Consider the following 8,261-nt stretch of genomic DNA (forward strand, 5'->3'; position numbering starts at 1 on the left):
GCTGTATGTGAGGAAACACGAGAGCAGGGAGAGAAGTGCAGGAGCGACCTCTCCACAGCATGCGTAGTCAAAATATCATACATTTCAGAGAGCGCTTAAATAGTACCAAATCGCTGCAAAAAACTTCTATAGGAGATAGAAACAGACTGTTATAGGTGAGCTGGCACCGGCTGACTGGTGCCAAACTCATTGATCTGTCAAATCAAAGCATCCATGCGGCCGTAGTGGTCTGCTTGGCACTCGCAGATGGACAGAGCTTACAAGGCAAGGGCAGTCGAACTTCGAGTGAATACGATTAAACAGAAAAGCCAGGTCGAACCTGGAGTGCCTGGCTGATAGCTCATCTAAATTCAAGATCTTCAGAAGCCCACCGTGCTCATATCGGCTCATAGGTGAGTGGCGAGAAAATAGGGTTCTAGTATTTATTTATTTATTTATTTATTCAAATACATACATCGCCTTTACCGGCATTAGTGTAGGGGGGAGGGGGAATAAGAAAAAAGGGACACAAAGTACAAATACAATTGTCGCATAAACAAACAAACAAACAGGTTGCGTTTCCTTAAATAATGAGTATACATCAAAGCGGTGAATTGGCGTTGGAAAAGGAGCACTTCAAGAAAGGAAGATGTACAGAAAGGATGTACAGACAACAAGCACTTCGTAACACAGATAACCCGTAAGCCCGGCAAACAAGGCGGCGGGATATTACTGACGCATATAATCCTGCAAACGCTTTCCAAAACAAGATGGGGGAGAGCAGACAATTTCCTCCGGTAGAGCATTCCAGTCATGTATTGTTTTGGGAAAGAAACTGTACTTAAATGTGTTAATCCTGGAGTTAAGCTCGCGAATCTTTAAACAGTGATCGGTGCGAGGGGATACGTATGTTGGTTGTTTTAAAAAAGTTTCTTTCTTAATGCCAGTTCTGGAGTTTAATATATTATAGAACAACGAGAGTCTCAGTTATTTGCGTCTTTCAGCGAGTAGAGGCCATCCAAGTTTTCTGCAAATGTCAGCTGATCTTTTACAAAAATCGTAATCGCCTGTTACGAAGCGACCGGCGCGAGCCTGTATTCTTTCTAGTGCATCAACGTTTGTCTTTGTGTAGGGGTCCCAGACACTGCAACCATATTCCAAAATAGGGCGCACATTCGTCAGATACAAAGTCTGCCTGACCTTAGTCAGAGCTTGCCTGAAATTGCGTCTTAAGAAATTTAGCACACGGCTCGCTTTTACTATCATATAGTTGACGTGATGGTTCCAGGACAGGTTAGAAGAGAAAAACATTCCGAGGTATTTAAACTCTGTGGCTACCGGTAAACATGTCCCGCCCATGTAGTAGTCAACAAGTAGAGGGTGCTTTTTGTTTGTGAACCTTACCAGATTACACTTTGTTAGATTGAGCGTCATCCCCCACGACTGGCACCAAGAAAAAACAGAGTTAAGATCGCGTTGCAAAAGGTCCGCATCTGCTACGCTGGTTATATCACGATACATGCAGCAGTCATCAGCGTACAATCTAGTACGACTGGAAGTGCAGTTCAGGAGATCATTAATAAATATTAAAAAAAGAAGTGGGCCTAAAACTGAGCCCTGCGGGACACCGGATAACACAGAAATACTTGAAGAACTCAGGCCTTCAAGCACCACACACTGTTTTCTCTCGAAAAGATAAGCATCCAGCCACTTCAGCAGTTCAGTAGGTATGTTAAGAACAGATAGCTTGCGCAGTAACAAGGGATGCGGAACAGAACCAAAGCCTTGCGAAAATCTAAAAATATACAATCAACCTGAGTGCCTGCGTTAATGCAAGTTGCAATATCGTGCCCAAATTCAATAAGCTGCGTGTCGCACGAGAAGCCCGCCCTAAAACCGTGTTGCATTGGGGAGAAGAAGTTATTGTTTTGTAGATGAGTCATTAGGTTTGTGTAAATGATGTGTTCTAGTATTTTAAAACAAACGCTTGTCAGCGAGATAGGCCTGTAGTTAGAAAAATTGGTTTTGTCACCACTTTTAAATATCGAATTTACATTGGCATTCTTCCAGTCAGCCGGTAAAACACCCAGCCGAAGTGATGCTTGGAACAAAAGGGTCGAAAAGGGGGCTATGGACGCAGCGCAGTGCTTTAGGATAAAGTTTGATATCCCGTCTGGGCTGGAAGCTGAGTGCACATCCAATTTTTCCAAGAGAGACACGATGCCGGCTTCGGATATTACTATTTCTTGCATAGGCGCAAGCGGATTCAAAATTTGCGGCATAGTATTGGGGTAAGTTTGCCGATTAAACACTGATTGGAAGTACACGTTAAAGCTTTCGGCTTTGCCCCTTGTATTTCCTGTGTAGTCTATGCCGTGCATGACGTCAGGAATACTAGCCTTAGAATTATTTTTGTTCTTGACATATTTCCACATCAATTTAGGGTTGGTTTTCAGTTTTTCGGCCAGGGAGTTTAGCTAAGTTTCATGCGCTTTGGTCATTTCTTTCGTCACTGCTTTGGTCACCTTTTTTATTTTGGACCGTAGCTCCGGCTGGTGCAATTTACAATACTTTCGAAACAGCCAATTTTTTCTGTTTATCAAAGACCGAAGTTCCTTATTGAGCCAATGCTTATCAGTGCGGCGCTTAGCTGAGATAATGCGTGAAGGAATGAAAGTTTGTGTTAGGGACAAGATCTTTGTTTTAAAAAGATTCCATTGTTCGTTCATGGCAAGAGATAAGCTATGCTGCTGGAATTCAGGCAAAAATGCATCTAGCGCACGCGAGAGCGAGCTGTAGCTGCCTTTATCATAGGAGAACACTTTTCTTGGTTCTGTAGGCCGGTGGCTCTTGACCGTGCAGGTTACGTTAGCGATAACAATATCATGATCGCTAATACCGGGAATTGTGAGTACAGACGATACAAGGGAAGGGTCATTGCAAAAGAATAAATCGAGCAAAGTCGCGCTGCTAGCACTGATTCGAGTGGGTGTTTCTACGAGTTGGGATAATGAATGCGCATTGATCATTTCGTAGAAGGCTGAGTACAAGAGAGATGTATTCCGCAGTATCGGCTTGCTGGACTGCCATTCAACGTCAGGCAAGTTAAAGTCTCCACCAAGAACTACATAACTTGTTTGCAAGCTTAACAACATGTTACTCAGCTGGAACAGAGGCTCAGGAGTTCGTAACCCAGGCGGTCTGTAGAAGGAAGCAACGGCCACGGAAACACCATTTTTCAGTAGAACCTTGCACCAGACAGCTTCGCAGGACTCTGTCTCGAAGTGCCTAGGTTGGATTACTATGGTATCATTAACAAGGATGAATACGCCACCAAAACGGGCATTGCGATCCTTCCTGTACACGGAATAATAGGAAGGGAACATTTCGCCGTCATTTATGGTGCCGTCAAGCCAGGATTCCGTACCAATAACTATATGCGGCTTCGAAATTTCCATTAGCGAGTTGAATTCGGCCGTTTTATTCTTTAGGCTGCGGGAGTTAACTAAAATGCATACAAGGTCATGGCTACCTGAAGACCCTCTACCCAAAGAATGAATTGTATGTCGTGGCTATGAACTACATGGGACCACAGCATCCGTTATGTTGTTATAAACAAGAGTTTCTTTACCCATTTTTAGTTTATTAAACTGTAGTCTGTATTCCCCACCCTTATTCTCGTGCAAAGTGAAGCAGCTTCTGCCTTTCCTGCCTAACCTTAGCCGAAAAGTCTTCACCTATCGCATAATCAGTTCCTTTTAGTTTAGCGGCCTCCGTAAGCACTTTTTGTTTGCCCTTGAAGGAGAGAAACTTCACAATTAGGGGCCTCTGTTTTGTAGGAGTGAAACGGCCAAGTCGGTGGGCCCTTTCTATAGAGGCAGGATCAACTTAAACTTTTAGTTGTTCTGAGCAGAACGCAATAACAGTGGCCTCTGCATCGGACCAAGTTTCGTTTGCGTCATCTCGAAGGCCATAAAAAATCAAGTTGTTCCGTCTTAACCTGTTTTCTTGATCATCTTGGCAGTTGTCGAGCCTTGTCCACGCAGAAGAAAGAGCAGCAGTTTCAGAAACAAGCCGCGCCACATCGTCCTTCATCGGTAATACCGACGAAACGTCCTTTTCAACAGCCTTGACCTTCTCAGTTAGGTGACATAACTTGTTATCAAGTACTTGTTGTTCCTGCCGAATAGAACGAATTTCCTCAAGTATTTCCAACTGTTTTGATTGCATTGAAGGGATCGTCATGACCACGTTGAACATTTGGCTTAGTTGATCCTCTGTCAGGGGTCCCGGGTTTTGTTCTATGTCATCGGACAGCAGCAAATGTTTTCGCAAAGCAGTGACACAATACAGACAATTTGCGACGAGCTCAAGAACACTCCAAACGACAATAGCCAGGCGAGAGTTGGGATCTGGCACCGACTTTTTGAAAGGTCTGCCGCTTACAGAAAGGTAAGTATAACCAACCTGAACAAAAAGCAGGAATGAGCGACTGGCGTCCATGTCGGCGCCAGATCCCAAAGTGATGGGCGGGAGCAAGAGCTTATGTAGATGTATACCGTCTTGCCGCGTCCCGGGTTGCCAGCCATACTGAAGATAATTGGAGTGTCTCGGCAGCGGCGACTCTGGTTGCGTTGGGTAGCAGTTGCAGATCCCACGATAAACAGAACAGGCGTCATCCAGGGCTGAATTTTCTTGAAGAAGCGGGCATGTTGTCGGTCCGGATTCACCAAAATTTGCCTGCGCAACCTGGGCAATCTGAACAAAAAGCAGCAATGAGCGACTGGCGTCCATGTCGGCGCCCGATCCCAAAGTGAGGGGCGGGAGCAACAGCTTATGTAGATGTATACCGTCTTGCCGCGTCCCGGGTTGCCAGCCATAGTGAAGATAATCGGAGTGTCTCGGCAGCGGCGACTCTGGTTGCGTTGGGTAGCAGTTGCAGATCCCACGATAACCAGAACAGGCGTCATCCAGGGCTGAATTTTCTTGAAGAAGTGGGCATGTTATCGGTCTGGATTCACCGAAATTTGCCTGCGCAACCTGCGCAATCTGAACAAAAAGCAGAAATGAGCGACTGGCGTCCATGTCGGCGCCAGATCCAGATCCATGTCGTCGCTTCTGAATCCTTTCTAGTCGAAAGGAGGACGAACGGCTTAAACAATTCCAATTGCACTAGCAAAGTCGAGCTTGGGCAAAATGAGAGCGCGATACAGTGAAACAAAGCATGATCGGTCGGTGAAATCCCTGGTCGCGCGGGAAATTGCGCCAAGCGTACGGAGACAGGAGTTGGTCAGATAGTTCACATGCGCGTTAAAAAGCAGTTTCGCATCCATCATTACGCCCAAATCGCGCACTACGGTAGCGCGTTTTACAGGTTCACCGAGCAGCAAGTACGTAAAAGTGAGCGGGGAAGACTTGCGAGTGTATGATATTACGATGGTTTTCGAGAGGTTAAGTTTTACATAGTTGCAGTCACACCATGCAGAAACTGCATTGATGTCATTTTGCAGCAGTACACGATCGTAAGGTGAAGAAATAGTGCGATAGAGCTTTATATCATCGGCATACTGAGAGAGCGAACAGTGCTTAATAGCGGGGTGTATGTCATTAACAAAAATGTTAAAAAGGAGAGGGCCCAGTGTCGAGCCTTGAGGTACCCCTGAGGTCATCGGGAAGGGCCGGGAAGTAGCGCCTTCGTAACTAACACAATTGGACCTGCCTTTGAAGTAGCTGCCGAACCACTGGCAGAACTCAAGGGAAAGACCGTATGCGGACAATTTGCGAAGTAATAGATCGTGATTAACAATGTCGAAGGCCTTGCTACAGTCAAATATACTGTATCTACCTGTTGGCGAGACAGTACTGGAGGGCCGATGTCGTTTAGAAAACAGGCAAGGTTTGAATCTACCGCCCTTCCGGGCATGAAGCCGTGTTGGTTTGAATGAATTAGTGAATGCATAGCTGATAAAAGGTATCGATGCAAGATCTTTTCAAAGACTTTGGAAAAAGAAGACAGAAGAGAGATTGGCCTATAGTTTGCTGGGATTGTGGCCCTTCCGGATTTGTGCAAAGGGAACATGGAACCAATTTTCCAGTCAGTTGGAAAATGTTGCTCAACCAGTGACATACCTATGATGTGACAGAGCAAAGGGGCAAAAACAGCGCAACAACCCTTCACGATCAAGAAAGGGATGCTGTCACAACCTGCCGACTTTTTCGATGGGAGTTTGCGGATGGCGGACACAACATCGTTTTCGGTTACGTTGGGGATTGGCAATACAGGACCGTGAGAATCGAAATCCAGTTCGCTCCCGCTGTCATGAGAGGTCGAGTATATCGAAGAAAATTGGCGTGCGAAAAGTTCACACACGCTTTCAGGGTCACACACAATCTTGTCACCATCCTGAAGGGTTATGCTTTCGCGTGCATGACGTGTGCGGAATTTGACGTACCGCCAAAACTTCCGATGGGAGTGGGTAAGAGATGCTTCAGAGTAGTCCGTAAACATATTTTTATTCCGGGCAAGGAGCTTTTTCACTAAGGAGCGCCATTCTCTGAAGCTAGCGAGAGCAGACGGGTCATTGTGGGCCATAAACAAGCGGTGAAATTGACGTTTTCTTCGAAGCGCGCCTCGCAGCTCATGGCTAAACCAGAATGGAAATTTAGAGGAGCGAATTCGCCGCTTTGGGATGTGTTGGTCCATGAAGTAATGAACAGTTTGGGTTAGCTCCTGGGCGGCCACGTCCACACTGGGCGCGTTGGATACAGAGGTCCAGTCTGCGTTGTCGAGCGAATGGTAGAGAGATGTGTATTCTCCACGAGCAAAGTCGTGTCTGGGAGTTGAAACGCTGTTGTCGTGCGCCATGCATATGTGGGCTGAGGCTCCGAAAGGAGGGTGCCACGCGTCAACGGCCACAATAGGTACGGGGAACTGATCGACAACAACAGCGTTAAGGTTTGTGAAAACAGTGTCTAGAACGTTTCCAGCAGGGTTTAGGTGCAAGACGGCAGGCTGGATGTTATTGAAAGAAAAGACGTTAAACAAATGAGCTGCTTTGGACTCTCCGCTGGTATTTTGTGCGGGGTGTTTGCCGAAGCACTAATTAGTAAAAACATGCAAACAACGCACGGTCTGGGCCGTCGCTGTGGAAGTTTGTAAAAAGCTGCCGGTCCTACATAATTAACATGGTCGCGTGCTTTAAACCGCTGTACATCACGGAGTGTCGGTATCTATCGATCGCGCAGAACTACTAACTCTCTGGGATACATTGGGTAAGAGTTGTGAAGTGCGCCCTTATTTACACCGAGGCAACTGAACCGAATATTCGCATTTGAATGCACAGTTTTAATCAATCGCCCGATGTAATAGAGGGAGTACCACAACTGACGAAACTCGAAGATCTCGGCTGCTTTGGTGATGCTTTATGATTTACATCTTCAGGTTAGGAACTAACTTAGCTGGGCTGGGTTATCTACTGGACGTTACATGTTTACGAAGAATATAGCCGTATAGGTAGATGAAAACATCCAACAACTGAAGCGTATAAAGACGTTAATTGTGGGGGTTAAAGAACCAAATTTAAAATTATAATTACACCAGAAAGTATTCAGTTTTCAACCTTTATATTTCTGCTTCACAGGACACAATGGTGCACGTGACACGCAGTTGTGCGTTGTCGGCAGTTAAAGGTTATTCTGCCTGATTCTACGCTTTGGGACTATCCGCCAGAACCACTTTAACTCGTTTTTAACAGGTCATGCGATTTTTAATGGCTTAATAGAAATTTGTCATGCGGAATGCGATCAACACGAAAGATCTCCAATCGTTCCACTAAGCCCTAATGACCATCTGTCTAGTTGCCAGGAACATTTGTCCCGAGCGGGGCTCAACACGCCTTGGCGCGCAGACTAAATTTATATGGGCGAACGTGTTCTCGAAAACGGTCTATTTGGTGGCTTTGCCGCCTTTTTAAGCACACCCGGTGGTCTTCCCATTTGCATCCGAAGCCACTGAACACAGCTCAATATACCAGACGCAATACCTTGCTCCTGGCGTGGTTGAGCGCCAGCAGCTCGGTTTAATTAAAAATCGCTGGGGCCAAACGATCCAGTCCGAAGTACCCCGCCAACTCATTTAGGTCGGAAAGGAGGGTGGATGGAAACGTGCGTTGCTGCTTAGATACAGGGAAAAGTTCGAGTTTAACCTCGTTGGTTGTCTGTATGCCCTTCTGCGATGTGCAAAGTAAAGTAAAAAAAACATTGGACACTGCAAAAACATTTAA

General features: G+C 45.9%; 1 pseudogene; it reads right to left on the bottom strand.

The window, feature by feature from the left end:
- Window positions 1-3,139: 3,139 nt before the first annotated feature.
- LOC144180189 (uncharacterized) lies at window positions 3,140-4,859 on the bottom strand (annotated as a pseudogene).
- Between the last annotated feature and the right edge of the window lie 3,402 nt (window positions 4,860-8,261).

This window comes from Haemaphysalis longicornis, unplaced genomic scaffold (genome assembly GCF_048455015.1).
Source record: "Haemaphysalis longicornis isolate Haplotype H1 unplaced genomic scaffold, Haemaphysalis longicornis Haplotype H1 scaffold_4, whole genome shotgun sequence".
NCBI classification, from domain to species: domain Eukaryota; kingdom Metazoa; phylum Arthropoda; class Arachnida; order Ixodida; family Ixodidae; genus Haemaphysalis; species Haemaphysalis longicornis.